This window comes from Somniosus microcephalus, unplaced genomic scaffold (assembly GCF_052327205.1).
Source record: "Somniosus microcephalus isolate GS21.2 unplaced genomic scaffold, FLI_Smic_1.0 unresolved_chr1, whole genome shotgun sequence".
Taxonomy (NCBI): Eukaryota; Metazoa; Chordata; class Chondrichthyes; order Squaliformes; family Somniosidae; genus Somniosus; species Somniosus microcephalus.
Window position 1 is genome coordinate 50,725,452 of NW_028225179.1, and position 25,615 is coordinate 50,751,066.

The 25,615-nt window shown below is 44.4% G+C and overlaps 2 non-coding genes across 2 annotated transcripts; one reads left to right on the forward strand and one right to left on the reverse strand.

The window, feature by feature from the left end:
- Nucleotides 1-9,343: 9,343 nt before the first annotated feature.
- Nucleotides 9,344-9,425, reverse strand: trnas-gcu (transfer RNA serine (anticodon GCU)). Its single transcript has one exon. It is a non-coding gene; the product is annotated as a tRNA-Ser (tRNA).
- A 7,168-nt stretch (nt 9,426-16,593) lies between these two features.
- trnat-cgu (transfer RNA threonine (anticodon CGU)) lies at nt 16,594-16,666 on the forward strand. The gene has a single exon. It is a non-coding gene; the product is annotated as a tRNA-Thr (tRNA).
- The last annotated feature ends 8,949 nt before the right edge of the window (nt 16,667-25,615 follow it).

Consider the following 25,615-nt stretch of genomic DNA (forward strand, 5'->3'; position numbering starts at 1 on the left):
TGTACAAACTTCGGGAAAAGACGGAGCTGGAAATGATTTACAGGGAAATCATCTAAACATATGTCCAAGACTCCCGGTAACTCACAAAGAAGCTCAAACTCACCGATTCAGATGTATTAAATGTAATCGACTCTGTGGCGCAATGGATAGCGCATTGGACTTTCTATGTAAGTAGTGGTTGAAAAAGTGATTCAAAAGTTGTGGGCTCGAGTCCCGGCTGTGTCAGGTTTCGGTGTTAAAATTTTGAAGCAAAACCACAGTGATATCCTTCAAGGATTGGGAATCGCCAATGTGGTCGTTCCAAATTGTGACCAATTAACATGTCACTTCAATTTGCGCAGCTTCTGCAACTGCAAAAAGACATCATGGGAACCTCTCCCACATCGACCAATGAAATCCCCCAAGCGAGAATCAAACAACGAGCCGCTGGCAACGAAGCCGGAAGACTTCACTGCACCAGGTCGGGTTTGAAAGTTTGACTTTACTTAATTACATCCCCTGTGCTCTCAGTCATTATTTATGTCTTTACCCTTTCCTGCTGGTGCGGCAGGTTAGATCAGACTTGGCCGTTCAAGGAAGCCTGAGACGTCCATCAGTGGAAGACACAGAGACGGAGACATTGAAAGATGGCGTCTAGCGGTATGATTCTCGCACAGAAAAATCCACTGACTTAAATGCGAGAGGCGAGGGCCCATATCCCGGATGAGCCCCCGCTCTTTAGTCAAGAATACACAATTCCCTCAGTTTGGCGACATTGCAGAAGATTTAAAACAATAAATGTCAAAAATTCTGCATCGAGCTTGTGTCCAGTACACCGCAAGAAGCCCGGGATGTGATTATTAAAAGCGGGAATTCAGTCCCAGATGTGCGGAAATTGTGAGGTAAATATGTAAATCCGCTTGTTTACAGAAACCTGCTCCACATTTTTCACATTGCCAATCTGGGAGCACGAGCAGGACATATCTACAAGTCTGTCGTTCACCCACAAAGCAGCACAAACTCACGGATTCAGAAACAACTCATAGATGGAGAATGAAAGATAAACACAACCAGGGAAATCTGCAATAACTGTAGCCCAGGGGAAATGCTTCAGCACGAAAGCAAAATACTGCAAATGCTGGAAATCTGAAATAAAAACAGAAAATGCTGGAAATACTCAGCAGGTCAGGCAGCATCTCTGGAGAGAGAGACTGGGTTAACTTTTCAGGTCGATGACCCTTCGTCGACCTCAAACGTTACCTCTCTCTTAAAATTCCGTGACTCAGTTGGTTAAGCTGCATGTTCAGTAAACAAGAGTTTCTGGCATGGGCTCCCAGCTTTATTTTATAATTTGTGCAGTTAAGCAACAAAATAACTCTGTCTCTGCAAAATCACACTGACCAGATCTTGGAAATATCAATTTTAATAAAATGACTTGCAATTTTTATAATGATTGGTGCAAAACCTTAGATCTGAGGAGAGCTCATCGACCTGAAACGTTAACCTTGTGTTTCCCTCTCCACAGCTGATCACGGACCTGCGGAGTGTTTACAGCATTTTCTGAATAATTTCATTTCCAGACTCTGCAATATTTTGTTTTGTGTTTTATTCTTTCATTAACAAAATCAAGAGCGCAACAGGAGAATTGAATACTAGGCTGCGGTGTGCATTGTTGGTCCAGAGGTAGAATTCTCGCCTGCCATGCGCGTTCCATTTCCGGCCAATGCAACGATTAAATTCTGACTGAATTATTTGGGTAATCCTTTTAAATTAAAGAAGTTTCATGAAACGCACTACAAAATATACAATTTTTCAATATGTATCAAACTTTCCGTCATTCTTCAGTTAAGGAAGGTAAATCCATCCTCTCACATCCGTGGGACAAACCTCAGACAAAGAGCTCCGAGCTTCCTTAAGAATTTCTTCACTCAGAGGGTTGTGATTGTTTGCAATTCTCTGCCCCAGAGGGCTGTGAATGCTGAGTCTTTGAGTATATTCAAGGCTGACATAGATAGATTTTTGGACTCAAGGGGAATCAAGGGATATGGAGATCGGGCGGGGAAGTGGAGTTGAGGTCGATGATCAGCCATGATCTTATTGAATGGTGGAGTAGGCTCGAGGGGCCGAGTGGCCTTCTCCTGCTCCTAATTAGTATGTTCGTGCAGATAACCCGTGAGTTTACACATCTTCTCGATTGTGCCAAGTTCTTAGTCACTACGTTGAAATCAAATCTATTTCCTGCACATTAATATTTCCCTGATAGTTGCTGGTTTAAGAGTTAAAACTCGCCCCACTTTCGTCCTGTCAATAGGTAACACTGAAGGGCTCCTTTAAAACTCTCATCCGTTATTGCAACACGGTCGACCTGATGACACTAAGTGCTCGCGTGGAACAGCTAATAAGTAGATAGCTTCCGGAAACACCAATTGTACCATCAGCTCCGGTAGAAATATCACACAGCAAAAGCATTGCCTGCTGCAAGTGTGGCTTGAAATCACAACCCCGGCATTGCCCGAACCTGTACTAGTCATATAAATACCGCACGCTAACCGATTCCACCACTAGAGCCGCGCACCGGGGGTGAGAGTTATCCATGCTCATTTACTTACTTTTTCAGCTTGTTTAATAGTGCGGAGGGCTGGGGCACTGGTTCATGTTGTTCAATTGAGGAGCATTGGCTGGGGTTATACGATAGAGTGCAGCAGGAGTTACTCTCATGTGTTCGCGAGCTGGTGAATTTACCAAAGGCTGTACCAGGTTCCTGGCAACATAAACATTGCACGTTTTTACTCAACTCCTAAAAATGCAGTCTATAAAATGAGAACGGATGAAAATTCATCACATGCATGACACAACATTTTTTTAAATAGTTTTGCCTATGACTCGTTAACCATTTGAAGAAGGGTTCGACCCGAAACGTCAACTCAAATTTCTCTCAACGGATGTTGCCTGACCTGCTGAGTTTTTCCAGCATTTTCTGTTGTCTTTTCGGATTTCCAACATGTGCAGTATTTTGCTATCGTTGTAATATTGAACTTGCGCTCAAAACTTGTTCTAATCTGCCTAGGAAATGATCGGCCGGGACCCAAATCTTTCTCCAACAATCTCCATCGGCTTTGGAGGAAGGTCAATGCAAACTGCCATGTAAATATCATGGCTTTAAAGACAAACAATTAAAGTATTGTTATTTAGCAATCAATCACCTGTGAAGGTTGTAAGTATATTTGGGTCTGTCCATGTTGGATACAAATGTATTTGTGAGTTGCTATTGTGTTAGACGTAAATGAATTTTCAACTCTGCTCGTTATTAATATAATTAGATTTATCGGTATTATTTATTATTGTATTCGCTGGGGGAATCTGTGACAGTTATAAGCGTATTGGTGAGCGCTGCCAAATGTCCAGTCCGACCCCATTCTAGCTTCTCATTTTCCCCACGTAGCGTTCGGCATAACGACTGTTACATCGGGATTCAACTTTTGCTTTTATTGATAGTTAGAAAATGTGAGGTTTAGAAAGTAATAACTCTGCATCCATCAGCCTCTCTGATATCTCCTGAGCACCCCTTACCCTGCCTGATAGGCCCCACGCGTCTCATACCCTATCTGGCACCTCTTGAGCATGCCATATGTCTCTGACACACCCGGAACGTCTCTTACCATGTCTGATACATCCATAGCATCCCTTACTCTGTCTGATACATCCGGAGCGTCCCTTACCCTGTCTGGTACATCCGCAGCGTCCCTTACCCTGTCTGATCAATCCGAAGCGTCCGTTACCCTATCTGGTAAATCCTGAGCGTCCGTTACCCTGTCTGATTCATCCGGAGCGTTTCTTACCTTGTCTGGTACATCCGGAATGTCCCTTAAAGTGCCTGATCCATCCGGAGCGTCCGTTACCTTGTCTGGTACATCCAGAGTTTAACTTGCCCTGTCTGATCCATCCATAGCGTCCCTTAGCCTGTCTGGTACATCCAGAGCGCCCCTCACCCTGTCTGCTACACCTGGAGCGTCCCTTACCTTGCCTGCTACATCTGGAGTGTCCCTTACCCTGTCTGTTAGTTCTGGAGCGCCCCTTATCCTTACTCATCCATCCGGAGCGTCCCTTGCACTTTCTGATACATCCGGAGCATCCCTTACCCTGTCTGGTTCTTCCGAAGTGTCCCTTTCCATGTCTGGAACATCCCGAGCATCCCTTACCCTGTCTGGACCATACAGCGAGTCCCTTACCTTGTCTGATCCATCCGGAGCGTCCTTACCTTGTATGGTACATCCGGGGCATCCCTGGCCCTGTCTGCTACATCCGGAGCACCCCTTACCCTGTCTGCTACATCGGGAGCATCCCTTAACCTGTCTGCTACATCCGGAGCATCCCTTACCCTGTCTGCTACATCCGGAGCATCTCTTACCCGGTCTGATCCATCCAGAGCGTCCCTTACCCTGTCGACTACATCCGGAGCGTCCCTGAGCCTTTCTGCTACATCTGGAGCGTTCTTTACCCCGCCTGCTACATCCGGGGGGTCCCTTACCCTGTCTGATCCATCCCGGGCGTCCCTTAACCTGTCTGATCCATCCCGGGCGTCCCTTACCCTGTCTGATCCATCCCGGGCGTCCCTTACCCTGTCTGATCCATCCCGGGCGTCCCTTACCCTGTCTGATCAGTCCGGAGCATCCCTTGCCCTGTGTGCTACATCCGGAGCGTCCCTTACCCTGTCTGATCCATCCCGAGTGTCTCTTACTCTCTTTGTTCCCTCCTGAGAGTCCATTATCCTGTTTGATAACCAGTTTGCCAAAATTGAATATTTCTCCCCTCATTTGCAGCTATGAACCGCTTCCCGTCGCTCCGACTCAACAACTGTTTAGGGAAAAGAGCCAACTACCAGGTAAACAAAACCCAGCTCTTCAGTTAGCCTCCCCAGTTCACTTGATTTCCCGAGGAAATTTCATGTAAAATCGAGCTGCTTTGGTTCAAAATGTCGGCCCTGTTTTCGCAGCGCTTGTCTGTCGGGCGGTCCCGCAGGTCTAAATGTATCGACTGGTTTCAAAGCACCAATTCAGTTTGGTGCGAATGGGGCATGTAACGGGTATTTAAGCACCATCATCCCTTTTGTCTCTTAATCCCTCCTGCCTTCCATCCTATCACAGACCTTCCCTTTTGTTCTTTCCTCCCCTCCCCCTTTCCCTGCCCCTGCACTTGGTTAAAAACCTGTTACATCTCCAGCTTTTTCCAGTTCTGACTTAGGGTAATCGATCTGAAACGTTAACTCTGTTTCTCTCTCCACAGACGCTCCTTGAGCTGCAATGTATATCGCGTTGCACTTCTAGTTAGTTAATGGGTGAAAAAGTCATTGAAAGCTTTTGGGTTCCATTCCCACCAGAGTCGCTGTTCAGTCCGATTTCGGTGGTGAACGTTTGCAGCAAAACCACAACTCGTTCATTTACGTTCTTCAAGGACTGGGAATCGCCTGAATTGTGAATAATGAACATGTCAGCTTCAATCTGCTCACCTCCTTGAAATATTTGATTTATTCCACGTGTTTTGTGTCGACAAACCCTGTGCATTCTGTCCTCTGGAGCTCAAACATTCTCTGGAGAAAAGACAATCCGACCTTCTGTAAAGAAATCATTTGAACCGGGGAACCTCTCCCATATCAATCAATGAAATCCTCAAACTGCAGAGCCTGTGTCCAGTAGAATAAAGGGTTGACCATTTAGGACTGAGATGAGGAGAAATGTCTTCACTCAGAGGGTGGTGAATCTTTGGAATTCTCTATCCCAGAGGGCTGTGGAGGCTCAGACATTGAGTCTGTTCAAGAGAGAGATCGATAGATTTTTGAATATTAAGGGATAAGTGATCTGGGGATAGTGCAGGAAAGTGGAGATGAGGTAGCAGATCTGCCATGATCTTATTGAATTGCAGAACAGGCTCACTAGGCCAAATGGCCTACTCCTGCTCCTATTTCTGATGTTCTTATGCACTTAAGCGAGAATCAAAACCCCGAGACCAACGAGCCACTGGAAACGAAGCCGTAAGATCTCGCTGCCACCCACAGCTTTCAGACCACTTCTGACCATCCAATCCCGCTTTCTAATACAATGATCCACGATATCATGTGATACACGAAATATTTCAAATCAACAAATTGGCCTCACTTCACCAGATTGGTCTTGAAAGTCCATTTTTAACTTTTCTGAATTACTTCCCCTGCCGTCTCAATCATTATTTCTTTCTTTACCCTTTTCTGCTGGAGTTGCAGGTTAGATCAGCCTCGGCCGTTCAAGAAAACCTGAGAAGTCCATCAGGGTAAAACACAGAGAGACTAAGAGACAAAGATAGGGAGAGATGTTATCTACAGGTACGATTTTCACGCAGAAAATTTCGCTGTTCTAAAGGCGAGTGTCGAAGATTCAAATCCCGGATGAGCTCCTCGCATTTTAGTCAAAAATCAACAATTCCCTCGGCTTGGCGATATTGAACATAATTTAAAATAAAAACTGCCACAAGTACTGTGCAGAGTCTGTGCCCAGTACATATCAAGAAACCAGCGATTTTATTATTAAAAGCGGGAATTCAGTCCCAGATGTGCCGAATCTGTTGGGTTAATATGTAAATCCATTTATTTCTAGAAGCCTGCTCCACATCCTGCTCAACTTATTTTAGCCTCTTTACGAAAAATCCACCGTTTATAAGCTGTGCCGTGTGTGATTTTACTATGGTCAGGACAGAATTCCAGCAACTAAGGTGTGTCGCCGTGATCGTATAATATTTAATACTCTGCGTTGTGGCCGCAGCAACCTCGGCTTTGAATCCGAATCATGGCACAGCTTGATTTATATCTCTTGTTCTCTGCGGCACCTGCTGATGGAACGCAATTGATTAATCAAAACGTTAATATTTACTAAATGAAGAAAATATTTACTGATAGGGTTACGCACAAAACGTGGGATGTGGGACAAAATAACCAGCACAAGCACGGCCGACAACATGGTTTCCTGATGTATTGTAAGTTTCTACGTTGCTTTTGATGAGGTAACAGAGAGGGTTGATGAGGGCAATGAGGTTGACGTGCTGTACATGGACTTCCAAATAGGCGTTTGACAAAGTGCCACATAATAGGTTTGCCAGCAAAGTTAAAGACCATGCAATAAAATGGACAGTGTCTGCATGGATACGGAATTCTCTAAGTGACAGTGAAACAGGGAGTAGTGGTGAATGGCTGTTTTTCAGTCTGGAGGAAGATATACAGTTGTGTTCCCCAGAGATCGGGACTAGGACCACTGATTTTCTTGATATTTAGTAATGACTCGAACTTGGGTGTACAGGGCACAATTTCAAAATTAGCAAATTACTTTCCCTTAGGGAATTCCACTGACTGAAATGCGAGAGATCCCGGACGAGCTTCTCGCTTTTTGGTCAATCATCACCAATTCCCTCAGCTTGGCGACATTGCAGTAGTCTTGAAATAATAACTGCCCAAAAATACTGTGCAGAGCCTGTGTCTAGTATATAACAAGAAACCCGTGATTTTATTATTAAAAGCGGGAATTCAGTCCCTGATGTGCCGAAACTGTGAGGTAAATATGTAAATCCGTTTGTTTCCAGAAGCCTGATCCACATTTTCCACATTGTCAATCTGGGAGAGCGAGCAGGATATATCTACAAGTCTGCCGCTCACCCACAAAGCAGCACAACATCACGGATTCAGAAACAACTCATAGATAGAGAATCAAAGATAAGCGAGACCAGAGGGACCAGCAATTCCTGTAACCCAGGGAAAATGCCTTGGCTCCGTGGGTTAGTTCGTTAAAGTGCCTGTTTATAAACAGACGTTTCTGGCGTGGGCTCCCAACTTTGTTGTATAATTTGTGATATTAAGCAACAAAACAATACTGTTTCTGGAAACCACGCTCACCAGAGCATGGAAATATCAATGTTAATAAAATTAGCAGCCTTTTTTTGAAATGATTGGTGTAAACCTTGGATCTGAGGACAGCTCATCGACCTGAAACATTAACCCTGTGTTTCCCTCTCCACAGCTGATCGCGGACCGGCGGAGTGTTTACAGCATTTTCTGAATAATTTCATTTCCTGACACTGTATTATTTTGCATTGTCTTTTATCCTTTTATTATCAGAAACAAGAATGTGACTGGACAATTGAAACTCTAGATTTGGTAAGCGTTGGTGGTTCAGGGGCAAAATTCGCGCCCGCATTGCGCGATACATGGGTTCGACACCCGACTAATGCAAGGGTGAGCTTCTTAATGAAATTCAAAAGCAAAGTGCTGCGGAAGCACGTATTCTTACTTAAGTATTTTGCTTAACATCTTAAATTAAAGAAGTTTCCTGAAACGCAGCACAAAAAAGACATTTTATTAAACTTTCCATCATTCTGCTTTCAAGGAAAAGAGTAATAATTTGAGTTAAGGAAGGTAAATCCTTTCCATCACATCCGTGGGACAAACGTCAGGAAACAGCTCCGAGCTTCCACAAGGAGGGAGACGCTGAGACCCGAGCGAGAAAGGAGAAGGATTGGGAGGAAGGATGTGGTTAAAGGCGGTTAGAGCCCGAAGCTGCGGTAATATTTTGGGATTTGAGGTAGGTTGTATGGTGTTTTGAATTCGGCACCCGTGGGACTAATTCAAAAGCCAGCTTCTCACATCCTTTCAGCGCAAGACAAAGCAGCACTGTCTAATATTCAGGGCAGAAGGTGTTTCAAGAAGATTGACGCTGAATGTAAGTTTATCCCAATTCAGGCGAGCTCATGGGTGCAGAAAGCAAAATGTCATGGTCCTGCATTGGCCAGAATCGAACACGGGTGCAAGACGTCCAATGAAACACAAAGATGGACCCTTTACCTTTACACAGTTGGTTTGTTTTCAGTTGCTCCTGTGAAGCTCTGGGATTTGGAAAGATAGGGTAAAAGCGACGCGAAATCACATGTTTTTAATGGACAGTATTTATGTTTTCTACAATGTCGATTGGCTGTAAGAAGCTGAGTTTTGACTAAAAACTAGTGGGGTTCGACCAGAACTTGAAGCTGGGATTTATCGCAATTCTGCTGTGATACGCCTAAACTGATAATTATACCACTAGAAAAACGAGCCGCCGACATATAAGTGTGAAACTCATTAAGTATTGGAATCTCAGATTCTGACGGTACTGAAGTAAGCTGTCTCTGAGAGTGCTATCTAATTAGTCCCACTCTCCATAGACCTACAAGTGTTTTCCCTTCAAAGTACATATTGGTAACTTGAGACATCTCATAAGCTAAATTAAGCAGGCTTGGGAGCAAAAGGTGAATTTGGACATGACGTTAAAGGTGAATGCCAAAAGAACTGAAATTGTCAAATATTTAACACAAACGACGAGGATGGGATTCGAACCCACGCGTGCAAAGCACAATGGATTAGCAGTCCATCGCCTTAACCACTCGGCCACCTCGTCTCCCGTTAACTTTTTCGTTTACGACTTTTTGTATCCAAACAGAACTAATCTGCAAGAAAGTCCGCTTCACCATTTGTGCTGCCCGTGCACCCAGATCGACAATGTTGAAAATGCACAATCAGCTCTATAAGCAAAAGGCCTTCTGTTAATTCAGGTGAGGGACTGTCAAAAATGGTCGGTTTGATGTCAAACTCAGAACAGAGAAGAAAAAGTTTGCCGTCGTCAAGTAGTTGTGGGGAGGATTGTGAGAAAATCCAGCACAACACCTCATATAAAGGAGTCGATTTAGGAACATAAGAACATAAGAAGTAGGAGCAGGAGTGGGCCATACGACCCCTCGGGCCTGCTCCGCCATTCAATAGGATCATGGCTGATCCGAATCTAGACTCACGTCCACTTCCCTGCCCTCTCCCGATAACCCCTAATTCCCTTATCTGCTAGGAAACTGTCTATCTCCATTTTAAATTTATTTAATGTTGCAGCTTCCACAGCTCTCTGGGGTAGCAAATTCCATAGATTTACCACCCTCTGAGTGAAGAAGTTTCTCCTCATCTCAGTTTTGAATGGGCAGCCCCTGATTCTTAGAGTATTCCCGCTAGTTCTAGTCTCACCCATCAGTGGAAACATTCTCACTGCAGCCACCCGATCAAGCCCCCTCACAATCTTATATGTTTTGATAAGATCGCCTCTCATTATTCTGAACTCCAATGAGTAGAGGCCCAACCTACTCAACCTTTCCTCATACGTCAACCACCTCATCTCCGGAGTCAACTGAGTGAACCTTCGCTGAACTGCCTCGAGAGCAAGTATATCTTTTCTTAAATATGGCAACCAAAACTGCACGCAGTATTCCACGTGCTGCCTCACCAATACCCTGTATAACTGCAGCAAAACTTCCCTGTTTTTATACTCCATCCCCCATGCAATAAAAGCCAAGATTCCATTGGCCTTCCTGATCACCTGCTGCACCTGCACACTAACTTTTTGTTCTTCATGCACCAGGACCCCCAGATCCCTTTGTACTGTAGCACTTTGCAGTTTATCTCCATTTAATATAATAACTTGCTCTTTGATTTTTTCTGCCAAAATGCATAACCTCACACTTTCCAACATTATATTGCATCTACCAAATCTCTGCCCACTCACTTAGCCTGTCTATGTCCTTTTGCAGGTTTTTTATGTCCTCCTCACTCACTGCTTTCCCTCCCATCTTTGTATCGTTGGCAAACCTGGATATGTTGCACTCGGTCCCTTCCTCCAAATCGTTAATATAGATTGTAAAGAATTGGGGTCCCAGCACTGACCCCTGCGGAACACCACCAGTTACTGATTGCCAGCCCGAGAATGAACCATTTAGCCCAACTCTTTGTTTTCTGTTAGATAGCCAATCTTCCACCCATGCCAGTATATTACCCCCAATCCCGTGATTTCTTATCTTGATCAGTAATCTGTTGTGTGGAATCTTGTCAAATGCCTTTTGGAAGTCCAAATACACTACATCCACTGGTTCCCCTTTATCCACCCTTTATGTTACAACCTCAAAGAATTCGAGCAAAAAAGATTCATATATTTCGAATTAAGTGAGCTGGGTTCGCACCTGCGCAGGGAAACGCAATGCAACTTCGAACACAACACCTTAACAACTCGTACGAAAGGAAAATACTGCAGATGCTGGAAATCCGAATAAACAACAGAAAATGCTGGCAAAATTCAACAGGCCAGGCAACATCCGTGGAGAGAAATTAGAGTTGACGTTTCGGGTGAACCCTTTTTCAAAACTGGAAAGGAAATTAAATAGATCGAAGGCAGGGCTGCGATAGAACAAATGAAGTAAAGAGACATTAAGAGGTATTCAAAACCAGACGAGATAGTAATAGGACAGTGGAGACAAAAGACAGCTCAGATTAGGTGTGAAGGGTATTGGCAGGATGAGAGACAGCTGCCACATGGGAGAGAGAAAATCAAGGAAAGGGGGGGAAGGGAAAACCCAAAACAAAGGGGTAGAAAAAATGTAAGTAAAAATGTAATAGGGGCCGAGGTTATGATCTGAAATTGTTGAACTCGATATTGTGTCCAGAAGACTGCAAAGTGCCAAATCGGAAGAAGAGGTGCTGTTCCTCGAGTTTACGTTGAGCTTCCGTGGAACAATGCAAGAGGCCAAGGATGGTGAGGTCCGAGTGGGAATGGAACAGTGAATTAAAATGACAGGTGACCGGAAGCTCAATGTCACCCTTACAGACTGAACGGAGATGTCCTCAAAGCGGTCACCCAATCTGCGTTTGTTCTCCCCAATGTAGAGGAGACCGCATCGTGAGCAGCAAATACAGTATACTAGATTGGAAGAAGTACAAGTAAATCGCTATTTCACCTGGAAAGAGTGTTTGGGGCCCTGGACAGTGGGAAGGGGGGAGGTATATGGGCAGGTGTTACATCTCCTGCGCTTGCACAGGAAGGTGCCAGGCGAAGGGGAAGGGCTGTTGGGGGTGATAGAGGAGTGGACTAGGGTGTCTTGGACGGAGCAGTCCCTACGGAATGCTGAAAGGGGAGGGGAAGATGCGTTTGGTGGTGGGATCACTTTGGAGGTAGCAAAAATGGTGGAGGATGATCCGTTAAATGTGCAAGCTGGTGGGGTGAAAGCTGAGGACAAGGGGAACCCTATCGTGGTTCCGAGAGGGAGGGGCAGGGGTGAGGGCAGAAGTGTGGGATATAGAATGGACACGGTCGTCGCAGCTGAAATCGCCTTCCCTTAAAAAAGACTAACATGCAGAATGATCCGGGACTGTGAGCTCACCCATTTTAAATAGGCACAGAATGATCCGGGACTGTGAGCTCACCCATTTTAAATAGGCACAGAATGATCCGTGACTGACAACAATCCAGATTACGATTAGCAGCGAAATCAGACGCTTTATCCATTAGGCCAAGGAAATTCCGTGTTCAATCCGGCTATTTTGCTTCCGAAGGCCGGCCCTGCTTTCGCAATGCTTGCCTGTCGAGCGGATCCGCAGGCTTGAATGTATCGATTGGTTTCAAAGCACCAATTGAGATTGGTGCGAATGGGACATGTCCCCCCAGGAACAACGATTGTCGCAGAGTAAACTTAAGTTTGCTGAAGTTAAGTAGTTGAAAGTGAATGTTAGATTAACGTAGTACCTCAGGAAAGTGGTAAAGAAATGGAAGGAGGAAAGAAAAGGAGGCTATTGATTGTGGAAGGATAAAAAAGCTGGGAGAAGAGTTGGTTTTGAAATCTGGAGCATCAAGCTCAGGCATGTGAGAGCTCGGGGTTTTGAAGGAGTAAATAGGTTTTCACCGCCAACAAATAATATTTGTTTCATGTAGTAATGATTGATTTCTTTTTGCATTCTATCAGCAGGTGCCACAGAGAACAAAATACATAAAGCGAGTTATACCGTGACTGGGATTCCAACCGAGGTTGCTGCGGGTACAACACAGGGTACTGACCACAATATGATCACGGCGCCACACACTAGCTGCTGTTCTTCTGCACTGTCCACAGCAAAGTAACGCACGGCACCGCTTAGAAAAGATGGATTTTTGGAGAAGTCCAAAATCAGCACCGCCAGAAATTATGACAGCATTTCAATTCGACACGTGTCTCACAGCGACTGGAGCCTTTATCCAGAGTGGGAACTAATGCAGCCGCAGTCACATTTAAAAGGATTGTAGCCCTTTCACACGAGAATAAGCTCACCCCTGGAGAATCATAAAGCAGAAAAAAAGGGCCCCGCTGGGATTCGAACCCAGGATCATCCTGTTTACTAGATAGGCGTTTTGACCAACTAAGCCACAGAACCAAATTAGGCTTCCATAACTCGCCTCCACTCACTGATAGCTATCACCAACCGGTCACTGACTGTTGGAGTATGAGGCCGTTTTGTATTTATCCATCTCTCTTGTCCACCTTGTGTCCCAATGCTGTCTGTATCTCTTGATGCGTTTATCTCAGTGTCAATCTGTGAGTTGATTCTAAATGAATACCTGTGTTTGTGTCTTACATTAAATAAATCAGGAGATCAGACAATTCTTCCTCTGACACTGGGGAACTAATGAGCTAACATTCATAACAAGATATTGTTTGTTGTGATGCAGCAAATACAATTATATCAATTAATGCGAGACTTTTTAATAAAACTAGTTTCCTTGGCCGGGAGACATTCCACAAGTCTTCAAATAACAACTGCCAGAAAATCAGTGCTGACCTGTGTTCATTATATCGCAAGAAAACGGCAATTTTATGAATAAAAACGGGAATTCAGTCACAGATGTGCCGAAACTGTGAGGTAAAAATGTGAATCCGTTTTTTTCCAGAAGCCTGCTCCACATTTTCCACATTGTCAATCTGGAAGCACGGACAGGACATGCGGTAAAGGGACTTTATTAAAGATTGTTTCTACCGTTTGGAAACAGAAATACTGAAATATAAGGGATTTTTGGATGATTCCTTTTGGGTAATAAAGGTAGATCGAGGTTAGTGAGAGGTTAAGGCGAGGGATTGCTAATCTAGTTGGGAGATACGTGGCCTGAAAATGTTACAGTCCCAAGTTAGACAATCTTTTCTCTCCCTCTTTGGTAAAAATTCTCCCACATTCTCAAACTAATATTTCACCCAGCTGTAATGGAGTGAAGATCGAATCGAGATCTCCTTCCTCCCTTCCGTCCCTCAATCCTACATTCCCTTCCAACTTGTTCGCAGTTTCCTGCCTCACTGGACAATGAGCCTGATTCTGATGTTAACTCTGTGATCGATATCTTATCAGTTCCAGTCCTAACCTCGTCTTTTTGCAGAGTTATTAAAATCTGTTTGATTGAAAGCTCTCCAACACGTTATAAAATCGTCAATTTAAAGGCTGTGAGATATAACAAGCGTTTTAATGGTGAGGGGAATCTTTAGAGGAAGAGAACATCTCCTGCAGCAATATAAACAGAGTCAGTTCCCAGCTCTGCTGTTTGGGGCAATCCTCGCCTCCTCCTGTTTCATTTTCACATCGATGGGAGAAGCTGAGAGCGAAGTCCAATCTACACCGGCTTTACACCACTTGAAAGATTAACGGGAAAAGCAAATGATGAGGGAGGGAAAAAAAGTGTTAACTTTATCCTTTGAAAATGAATTTAATTTCAAACTTTTTATCGACCTTAGACCAGCACAGTTTTCTGATTGGCACCAAGTCTGTACATCTTATTTCTGTTAAACTTTATTCCTGCTCCTGCTCTTCATAAAGAACACAGCGTCCCGCACCACGGGCATTGAGAAACCTTTCAATTATGGCCAACCTCCTGTAATCACGGCTTTCACCCTCTAGCGCTCTTTTCACTTACCCTTTATTTGTTTCAATGGCACACTTCAACAGACCTGTTAAGATTAAAGCGGAAGGCTTTCGATCTTACTGCACCGCACCAGTGGGCCAATATTTCACACTTAAACCTTCGATCGCAGCGAGGTGGCGCTGCCCTCACACACGCACCTCAACAGTTTTGGGAAAAGCGCCAACCAGCATGAAAAAAACCCCCAGTTCTTCAGTTAACAGGCCCTCTGTCACAAGATTCCCCAAGGAAATTTCGTGAACAATCGGGCCCCTGTCCTTCCAAAGGCCGGTCCGCTTTCGCAGTGCTTGTCTGTCGAGCAGTCCCACAGATTATATGTATCGACTAGTTTCAAGGTACTAATGTGCATTGGTGCGAATGGGACATGTGCCCTCAGGAATAGCGGTGGTGGCAGACAACATTTAACGTCGTAAGTAAAGGATAGACTTACATTTATATAGCGCCTTTCACGACCACCGGACGTCTCAAAGCGCTTTACAGGCAATGAAGCACTTTTGGAGTGTAGTCACTGTTGCAATGTGGGAAACGCCGCAGCCATACTGTGCTCAGCAAGCTCCCACAAACAGCATTGTGATAATGACCAGATAATCTGTTTTTGTTATGTTGATTGAGGGATAAATATTGGACAGGACACCGGGGATAACTCACCTGCTCTTACTTCGAAATAGTGCCAAGGGAATCTTTTACGTCCACCTGAGAGAGCAGACAGGGCCTCGATTTAACGTCAGATTCAAAGATGACACCTCTGACAGTGCAGCACTCGCTCAGTATTTCACTGGAGAAGCAGCCTGGGATTTATATGCCCTAGTCCCTGCAGGAGGAATCTGAACCCACGGCCTTCTGCCACAGAAGGTCTGTGTGCTTCCCAGTGAGCCACAGCTGACACTAAGTAGGTGAAAGTGAATGTCAGATTAAGGGAAAACCGCAGGAAAGTGACAAAATGGAAGGAGGAAAGTGAAGAAGGGCTAGTGGTTGTGGAAGGAAGAAAAACCTGTAAGAGGCGAGTGTGAATTATGGAGAATAAGGCACAGGCATGTGAGAGAGCGGGGTTTAGAAGGAATAAATAGGTTTTCACCACCAACAACACAGATTTCTTCTTTTAATAAATAATGATGATTCTCTGAGTGTTATTAGCAGGTGCCACAATGGATGGAAGATATAAAGCAAGTTGTGCCGTGACTCAGATTCCAACCGAGGTTGCTGCAAACACAACGCAGAGTATAAACCACTATACAATCACGGCGCCACAGGTCATCCTTCTACCAATTACTGCAAATCTGTGCCCCCTGGTTATTGATCCCTCTGCTAATGGAAATAGGTCCTTCCTATCCACTCTATCTCGGCCCCTCATAACTTTATACCCCTCAATTAAGTCTCCCATCAGCCTCTGCTGTTCCAAAAAATCAACTCCGCCTATCCAATCTTTCCTCATTGGCAAATGAACCAGAGGGGAGATGAAGAGATGTTGTTTTACGTTGTGAGTTGTTATGATCTGTAATGCTCTGCCTGAAAGGGTGGTGGAAGCAGATTCAATAGTAACTTTGAAAAGGGAATTGGATAAATAACTGAAGAGGAAATGTTTGCAGGTTATGGGGAAAGAGCTGGGACTAATTGGATAGCGCTTTCAAGAGCACGATGGGCCAAATGGCCTCCTTCTGTGATGTATGATTCAATGTTTCTGTGAAAGGTTTTATGAAAGTATTCATGCAAATGAGGCGGGTCCGTTGCCTGCTCCACTATCCTGCTTTATTTTAGTCCATTTGTGCCTGTGCTATTTTAACGTAATTGAAACGATTCAGAACTCACTAATCAGGGTATCACTGACGGCGCGGTGGCCATAGTGGTAAGGCGTCGGTCTCGTAAACCGAAAATCATGGGTTCGACCCCCATCTGTGCCTCGTGAGGTTTTATCACCTCGTTAATGACTTTTTTAAACTTTTCTCCCGATGAACTCTATCAAAATCGTTCATAATTTTGAACATTACTATCAAATCTCTTCTTGCATTCTCTACGCTAAAGAGAAAAATCCCAGCTGCTCCAGTCTCTTCACATAAATGAAGTCCCTCACCCCTGGTACCATTCTAGTAAATTTATTCTGCAGTCTCTCCAAGGCCTTGACTTTCTTCCTAAAGCGTGGTGAGCAGAATTGAAGAAAATACTCCAGCTGAGGCCTGACCAGTGTTTTTAAAGCTTTAGCATAACTTCCTTGCTTTTGAACTCTATTAATAAAGCCAAGGATCCCATGTGATTTTTTAACAGCCTTCTCAACGTGTCCTGACAGCTCACAGACCTGTGTACGCACACCCCATGTCTCCCTGTTCTTGCATCCACTTTAAAATTGTACCATTTAGAGGCGGTTAGTAAAATGCAGGGGGGAGCTTTCTGACCAGTTTCAGGGCCAGTGATCTCCAGAGGGAGCCGATTAAAGTAAATAATTGTTCACGTTAAAATTGTACCATTTAATTATTTTGCCTCTCCTCATTCTTCCTACCAAAATATATCACTTCACACTTCTCTGCGTTAAATTTCATCTGTCACGTGTCTGCCCATTTAACCAGTCTGTATATGTCCTCCTGTAGTCTGTTACTATCGTCTTCACTGTTTACCACATTACCGTCTTTCGTATTATTTGCAAAATTTGAAATTATGCCCTCTATACCCAAGTTCATTAATCTTCATCAAAAAGAGTAGCGGTCCTACGATCGACCCCTGGGGAACACCACTCCAAACTTCCTTCCAGTCTGAGCATCTAAAACCTCTCCCTGCAAAAACTTCCTGACCTGCGGAGCAATTCAAATAGACAGAATGAGAAGTGAAAGCAGAGAAATTTCAAAACTGAGATCGATAGATTGTTGTTAGGCAAGGTTATTAAAGTTTATGGCAACAATGGAGTTAAGACACAGATCAGCCATGACCGAATTGAATTGTGGAACATGTTAGAGGGGCTGAATGGTCTAATCCTTTTCATGTGTACAGAGACCCACACCCACAAATCCAAACACAGCTGCACACACAGACGCAGAGATGGACAGATAGAGAAAAGAGATGGAGAGACAGGCACACAGACAGGGAATGAATCTGTGTCAGATAGAAAGATAGCGAGAGAGAGAGAGAGAGAGAGATAGCAGGGAGAGAAACAGAATACGAGGCAGAAATAGGGACAGAGAGAGAGAGACAGAGAAAGAGGAACAGACAGAGAGTTACACAGAGAGGGAGAAATGAAGAAACAGGCGCAGAGATAGCGAGTCTTTGGAGTGCACAGCATCTCAAATAGAACATTATAAAATGTTAGAAATAACTACGAATGAAGATGCCATTATTCACCGTTTCCACATTGCGCACGTCAGCCTCTCTCTCTGGGGAACCAATCTAAGGAGGAGACCTTACAACGAGCTTGTGGTTCCAGTGATTCCCCATAGTAACTCACCCCGGAACAGGCTGCGAATGCATGTCGCTGTTCAGTTATAAAGAAGGAGGGAAACCGTCTGATAGAGGTTCAGACAGAGAAAGAGAGAGAAACAAACAGACAGAGAGCGGGAGAGAGGGAGAGAGAAATAGAGAGAGAGAAATAGAGAGAGAGAGAGAGGAAAAGAGAGGTAGAAGCTGCTGCGAATTTGCTGTAGTTTCCCAAGTCCAGGGCGGGAACACCAAGTTCTAACACAATTGGCGGTAAAGCGCGTTGGGACGTTCTGAAGTCAGGCAAAGCGATAAAATACACGTCCTTCCGTTGATCATCTTTACAAACTGCAGGGGCTAGCAATTAAATAGGTTGACAAGGATGTCTATATCTCTCTCCCGGTCTGTCCCTCTCCCTCTCGCTCTCTCTCTGTCTCTCCCTTTTCCTCCTTCCCTCTCTCTGACTCTCCCGGTCTGTCCCTCTCGCTCTCTCTCTCTCTCTCTGTCTCTCCCTTTTCCTCCTTCCCTCTCTCTGACTCTCTCTTTGTCCCTCTCGCTCACTCTCTCTCTCTCTCTCATACCCGCAGAATTGCGAATCACAGGGTCAAAGAAGGAAACAGATTTGTGTTTCTGTCCTGTTTAGAAACCGCAAAATGAAAGAATCCCGCGATGATGGCTCGGGCAGCATTGTTTCTGCGGGGAGTTTGACCTTCCGCCAGAGGTGGCCAGAGACAAGGGCGCGAGGCTATTAAGAGTCTTCGCGAAAATAATTGCATAAATTCTGGAGCCTAAAGGAGGTACGGATCTATGAACCTTTCAGACACTTTGCATCGAATGTACATTACCATCCGAACAGCTCATTAAATGTCTGAGTGGAGCAGTGCGGCGCTTCAGAAGACAGGTAGAGAAGGCAATGTCAGAGCTGTCTCGGTCTCAAGTGCTTTGCTTGTCAAGAACGGCCAACGCATGGCTTGATAATGGAAAAACTGTAAGTGTAGTTGTTTTCACTAGCGGTTTGTTGGTCTAGGGGTATGATTCGCGCTTCGGGTTAATCAGTATAGAATATGCGAGAAGTCCCGGCTTCAAATCGCGGACAAGCCCTCACTTTACTCTCGAATTTTGACCTTGAATTCACTATGAAACATTTGGGAAGATAAAAGGGAAGTTTTCAAATCAATCCACGCGAATCTCAAGCGCTTTGGGAAGAGGGTCAGTATAAATATTTCGAATCAAAAGCAATCTCTCCGGCCTACATTTTCTATCAACGAGTTTTTTCTGGAAGTTGAATGTATTGTTCCACGGAAGCTCAACGTAAACTCGAGGAACAGCACCTCATCTTCCGATTAGGCACTTTGCAGCCTTCCAGACTCAATATCGAGTTCAACAATTTCAGATCATAACCTCGACCCCTATTACATTTTTCTTGTAATTTATCCACTCCTTTCCAACCACCCCCCCCCCACCTTTCCTTTTGCTTCTCTCTCACACCTGGCAGCTAGCCTTTGCCCTGCAAGTTCACTTTACTCCTAATCTCAGCCTATTACCATCTCGTCTAGCTTCTAATACCTTTCATTGTCTCTTTTACTACTTTGTTTCTTTCACTTCTTTTGTCCAATCGCAGCCCTGCCTTCGATTTATTAACTTTTCTTTCCAGTTTTGAAGAAGGGTTCGACCCGAAACGTCAACTCAAATTTCTCTCCACGGATGTTGCCTGACCTGCTGAGTTTTTCCAGCATTTTCTGTTGTTATTTCTGGATTTTCATCTCACTTAAGTAGATAAATGAACGAAAGGCTTACATTTATTGTGCCCGTTTTACAACCACCGGACGTGCCAAAGAACTTTACAGCCAATGAAGTACTGTTGTACATCGCTGTTGTAATGTTGGAAACGCGGTAGACAATTTACGCACAGCAAACTCCCATAAACAGCAATGTGATAATGACCAGATCATCTGGTATTTTTGTAATGTTGATTGAGGTATACATATTGACAAGAATGACTGATTCAGTTTTGTTCAGTATACAGACAGTCATTCAGATAAATAATGATTGAGCTTGGGAAGGACACCGTTTTGGCACCTACCCGCAATGATCACAAGCTCCTTGAGGAAGGCCATTCAGCCCTTTCCAATGCAGCCCTCCAGAGCATCCGTAGGCTTCACCTCATTGTTTAATCCAGCTTTTTCCTAAATCTCTCCAGGGCTTTCACCACCACCGCTCTGCTGGGAGCCCATTCTAAGTGTTGATCATTCTCCTGAAATCAGTCCTAAAGAGTTGCCTTTCACTTTTGAGGCTGTTTCTTCTTGTTATTTCTCCCACAATGTATTCTGGTATTCCACACGAGGTAGTTTCTTGTAGATCTCTGCAATACCATGTCGCAGATGCCTCCGTTCTAGGCTGAAAATTCCGATTTTATCGCCCGGCGGGTAGGGGTAAAATCTCTCCCCCCCCGCCCCCCCCGCCCCCGTGTATGTTTGTTCTGCAGGATCGAGGTTTGTCTGGTACTGTTGCTCCCTCCTCTGGCCGCTGTGCAGTATTACACCACCTGGTACTGCTGCTCCCTCCTCTGGCCGCTGTGCAACATTGCACCACCTGCTCCCTCTGCTGGCTGCTGCGCAGTACTGCTGTGTTTGGTTGAAGCTGGTACAACTTCGACCTCCTTTGCTTCAGGCTGTACCAGGGCTGGAAGAGGAGAATGAAGGGTGGAGAAGCGACCTTCCAGAATAGAAGGAGTGAAAAGACGATTTCTTGATCCAGTCTGCTGACAGCTAATGTAGGGTAAAGTTATCTGAGAAGGAAGAGAACAGAATTCATGAACTTAGAGCGGGAGTAGTCCTTTCAACCTTCTACCTGCTCCGACATTACATAAAATCATGGCTGATCTGCACCTCACCTACATTTTTCTGCCGTTGCTCCATATAACTTGATCCCCTTACCGAATAACAACGTGTCGATCTCAGTGTTGGAAGCAACAATTAACCCTCAGCATCCACGGAGTTATCGGGAGAGAGTTCCCGATTCCGACAAACCTTTATGTGCAAAGATGCTTTCGGATTTGACTTTTGAATGGAGCGGCTGTTGTTTTAAGTTTACTCCCCTTTGTACTTGATTCCCCAATCAGAGCAACTTGTTTAACTCTATGTACACTATTAAACCTTTTAACACTTAAAACACCATGATCAGATCACCCATTAATCTTCTAAATTCAAGAGAACAGAAGCCAAATTAATCCTCATAATTTAACCCTGTTATCCTCGGTATTAATCTGGTAAATCTGCGCTGCACCACTCCAAGGGCAATATATCCTTCCTGCGTGCGGTGCCCAGAACAGAACACAACAGACTCGACTGTTCCAATACACGCCTAGCCGGCCTTCTTCGTTCTGTCCTTCGGAAAATTGAGGTAATCCTGCCTGACCGTGTCCTTACTCGCACCATGTCCCGTCCAGCAGCATCCCTGTTCTTACTGACCTGGATTGGCAGGGTAACAATTTCTGTGTGAATAACTGGGAGAATCGGACATTATAGGGACGTGGGAGGCTATTGATACCTAGAGCGAACGAGGACTTTTTCATTTTGAGTCTAACTTTAGACCAAACAGAATCGCCAAAAGGCAGCTTATGATCAATTATGATAATGGCGCCTGACATTGCTGGGAACTCGAATCGAAATAATGATGCATTAAAGGCGTGCATCATTATTATTACATAAGTGTTGCAGCAAGCACGAGGCGAGATGGGTTGCGCTGCGCCATAAACTGATGGTTTTTCGCTACAAATGGGAACATATTGCGCTTGTCCGGGATTTGTACAGGAGACCTCTCACACATCAATCAGTGAAACCCTTTGCGAGAAACACACCACCAAAACAACGAGCCGCTAGCACCGTAGCCATTCAGCCAGTGTAGAATTTATCTGCCACCAACACCCCATCAGCCGTCTTTTCAGGCAGCTTGCGTCCATTCCATCTCGGTTTCTATTCAGGAAATTCCTCTCTGACCCATCGAGGTGAGCGGAATTAGTCCAGGAAATCACCCTGGCACTGTATTCCTCGCAGTACCGAGCTGTTGTACGAGGTGAATCTGCCCCAGTCAGAAACAGCTCCAGTTCTCGCTTGAAGAAATTCAACGAATCGGTGTCCACTGCCTGAGCCGGCAGATTGTTCCAGAGTTCCACTATTCTTTGGGAAAAGAACCACCTCCAGACATCTGATCAAGATCTGGCCTTTTACAACTTAAAATTGTCACCCCTGGTCCTCCCTCAAATATTTAATTGGAACAAATTGTTAACTGGAACAAAATCTACTCTTCATCATCTTATAAACATCGATCAGATCAACCCTCTATCTAGGCTTCTGTAAAGTGTCGACACGCAACTCGTGCAGCCGATCTTGACAACTAAGCTGCTTTATACTGAGAATTAGTCTAGTGGCCCTCCTCTGCACCCTTTCCAAAGCAGGTTGGTTTTTACCTGAAGAAGGCTGAAATACTAAAGAGGATGAAGATATTCTCCAGTTTACAAAGTTCTAGTTGGACCACATATTGTATTCTGTTCTGGGCACGGCAGGCAGAAAGGATATATTGGCCTTGGAGTTGTGCAGTGCAGATTTACCAGATTAACACCGAGACTTACAGCGTTCAATTATGAGGATTGATTGTATAAAGTTGCCTTCTGTTCACGTGAATTTAAAAGATTGAGGGGTTATCCTATTTTAGTGTTTAACATGTTAAATGGATTAATAGGGTACATGGAGATCAAATATTTCCTCTGGTTGTGGAATGAAAGACAAGGGTCATAACCTCAAAATTAGAGCCGGGCCATTTAGAAATTAAGTTCGAAAGCAATTTTTCTCTCAAAGGGTTTAGAAATCCAGAACTCTCTATCCAAAAAGGCTTTGGATGCTGGGGGTCAATTGTTGCTTCCAAGACTGAGATCTACCCGGTGTTGTTAGGTAAGGGAATCAAGTTATAGGGAGGAAAAGAAGAAAAATGGAAGAGAACTGCAGATCTTTTCTGTTCTTAAGCCAGTTTCTTATCCAAACTGCACTGACCCACCTGTTCCACGAGCCTCAATTTTATCAACTAGCCTTCTATGTGCTACTTTGTCAATCGCCTTCCGTAAATCAATTTAGACAACATCCATTGCATTCCCTTCATCAATCCTCCCTGTTACTTCATCAAAAATTTCAATTAGATTACGCAAACTCGATCTGCCCTTTACAAATCCGTGTTGGCTCTCCTTACTTAGCTTAAACCTCTCCAATTGCCCGTTAATTTTAGACATGATTATTGTTTCTAAAGCTTTACCCACCACTGATTTTAAACTGACCGGCCTCTAGTTACTAGGCTTGTCCTTAGACGTTTTATTGATCAATGCTGTCACATTTGCCAATATCCAATCCTTTGGCACCTCCCCCGCATCCATGGAAGATTGTAAAATTATGGCAAGCACTTCCGCTATCTCCTCCCCAATTCCCTCAGCCACCTGGCATGCAGGCCATCTGGACCAGGCGACTTATCCACTCTAAGTATACACAGCCTATATGTACATCCTGTTTATCAATGTTCATCCCTTCCATTGATTCTACCTTTTCCGCTTCTACTGATATTTTGTCAGCATCCACCTCCTTAGTAAACACAGATACAAAGTACTCATTGAGTATTCTAGCCTTGCCCTGCGCCGCTAAGCATATATCACCTTCTTTGTCCCTAATAGCCCCCACCCTGCCTCTTGCTCACCGCTTACTGTTTACATGCCAGTAGAAGAATTTGGGGTTTCGCTTTTGTATTAACCGCCATTCTACTCTCATATTCTCTCTTTGCCAATCTTATTTTCATCTTCATTTCCCCTCTCAACTTATTGTATTTGGTCTGGTTCACCGTTGAAGAATTCACCTGACATTCATCATACACGGTCTGTTTTTGTTTCATCATCTTCTCTATCTCCCTCGTCATCCAAGGAGCCCTTGCCTTTGTTCCCTTACCCTTCCCTCTTGTTGGCATGTATCTAGCCTGTATTTGGAACATCTCCTCCTTAAAGATCACCCATTTTTCCGTTACAGTTTTCCTGTCATCCTTTGGTTCCATTTTAAACTGGCTGGATCCTTTGACTTCCCACTGAAGTTAGCCCTATTCCAGTTTAGAAGTTCCACTCTAGATTGTTCCTTGCTCCTCTCCATTGCTAAATTAAATCTTATGATACCATGATCACTCGTACACAAGTGTTCTCCCACAGACACTTGGTCGGCCTGGCACACCTCGTTCTCCAGCACCAGATCCAGCAATGCTCCTTCCTACTTGGGCCAAGAACATATTGGTCAAGGAAATTCTCCTGAACACTGTTCAGAAATTCCTCCTCCTCCTTTCCCTTTACTCTGGCATTATTCCAATCGATATTTGGGTAATTAAAGTCCCCCAATATCACCACTCTATAGAAACATAAACATAGAAACATAGAAGATAGGAGTAGGAGTAAGCTAATCGGCCCCTCGAGCATGCTCCGCCATTCAATGCGATCATGGCTGATCATCCAAATTCAGTACCCTGTCCCTGCTTTCTCCGCATATCCCTTGATCCCTTTAGCCTTAAGACATTTATCCAACTCCTTCTTGAATATATTTATTGAATTGGCCTCCACTGCCTTCTGTGGTAGAGAATTCCATAGGTTCACCACTCTCTGGGTGAAGAAATTCCTCCTCATCTCAGTCCTTTATGGCTTATCACTTATCCTTAGACTGTGACCGCTGGTTCTGGCATACCTCTGCGACTTCCCTGCAGATTTGCTCCTCTGCCTCCCTCTCACTATTTGGGGGCCTGTAGAATACCCTCAATACCGTGATCAAACCTATTTTGCTCCTCAACTCTAACCAAATGGATTTCGTCCTTGTCCCCTCAAGAACAGCTTCCATTTCCAAAACTAAAATGTCTTCCTTAATCAGCACTGTCACCCCATCTCCCATTTTTCCTTCCATATTCTTTCTGAACATCTTGTACCCTTGAATATTAAATGCCATGTCCTTACCGTTTTTAAGCCGCGTTTCGGTTGTTGCCACATCATATTGCCACACCGCTAATTGTGTTTATACTCACGAACCTTATTCACCACACTTTGTACATTTATGTACATACATTCTAAACCAATTTTTCATTTATTCGTAGTTTTGCTTAGTCTGCTCCTATCTAATATTGTACTACTTCCTCCTCGAATGCTACCTTCTTCTCTAGTACTATCCAACACACACCTCATTCCTCTTTTGTTCTCCTATATTCTGGTTCCCATCCCCTTGCCAAGCTAGATTAAACACTGCCCAACAGCACTAGCAAACCTCCCCACGTGAATATTGGCTCTGGCTCTCTTGAGGTGTAACCCGTTCAGCTTGTACAGGTCGCACCTTCCCCAGAAATGGTCCCAATGCCTCAGGAATCTAAAGCCCTCCCTCCTGCACCATCTCTCC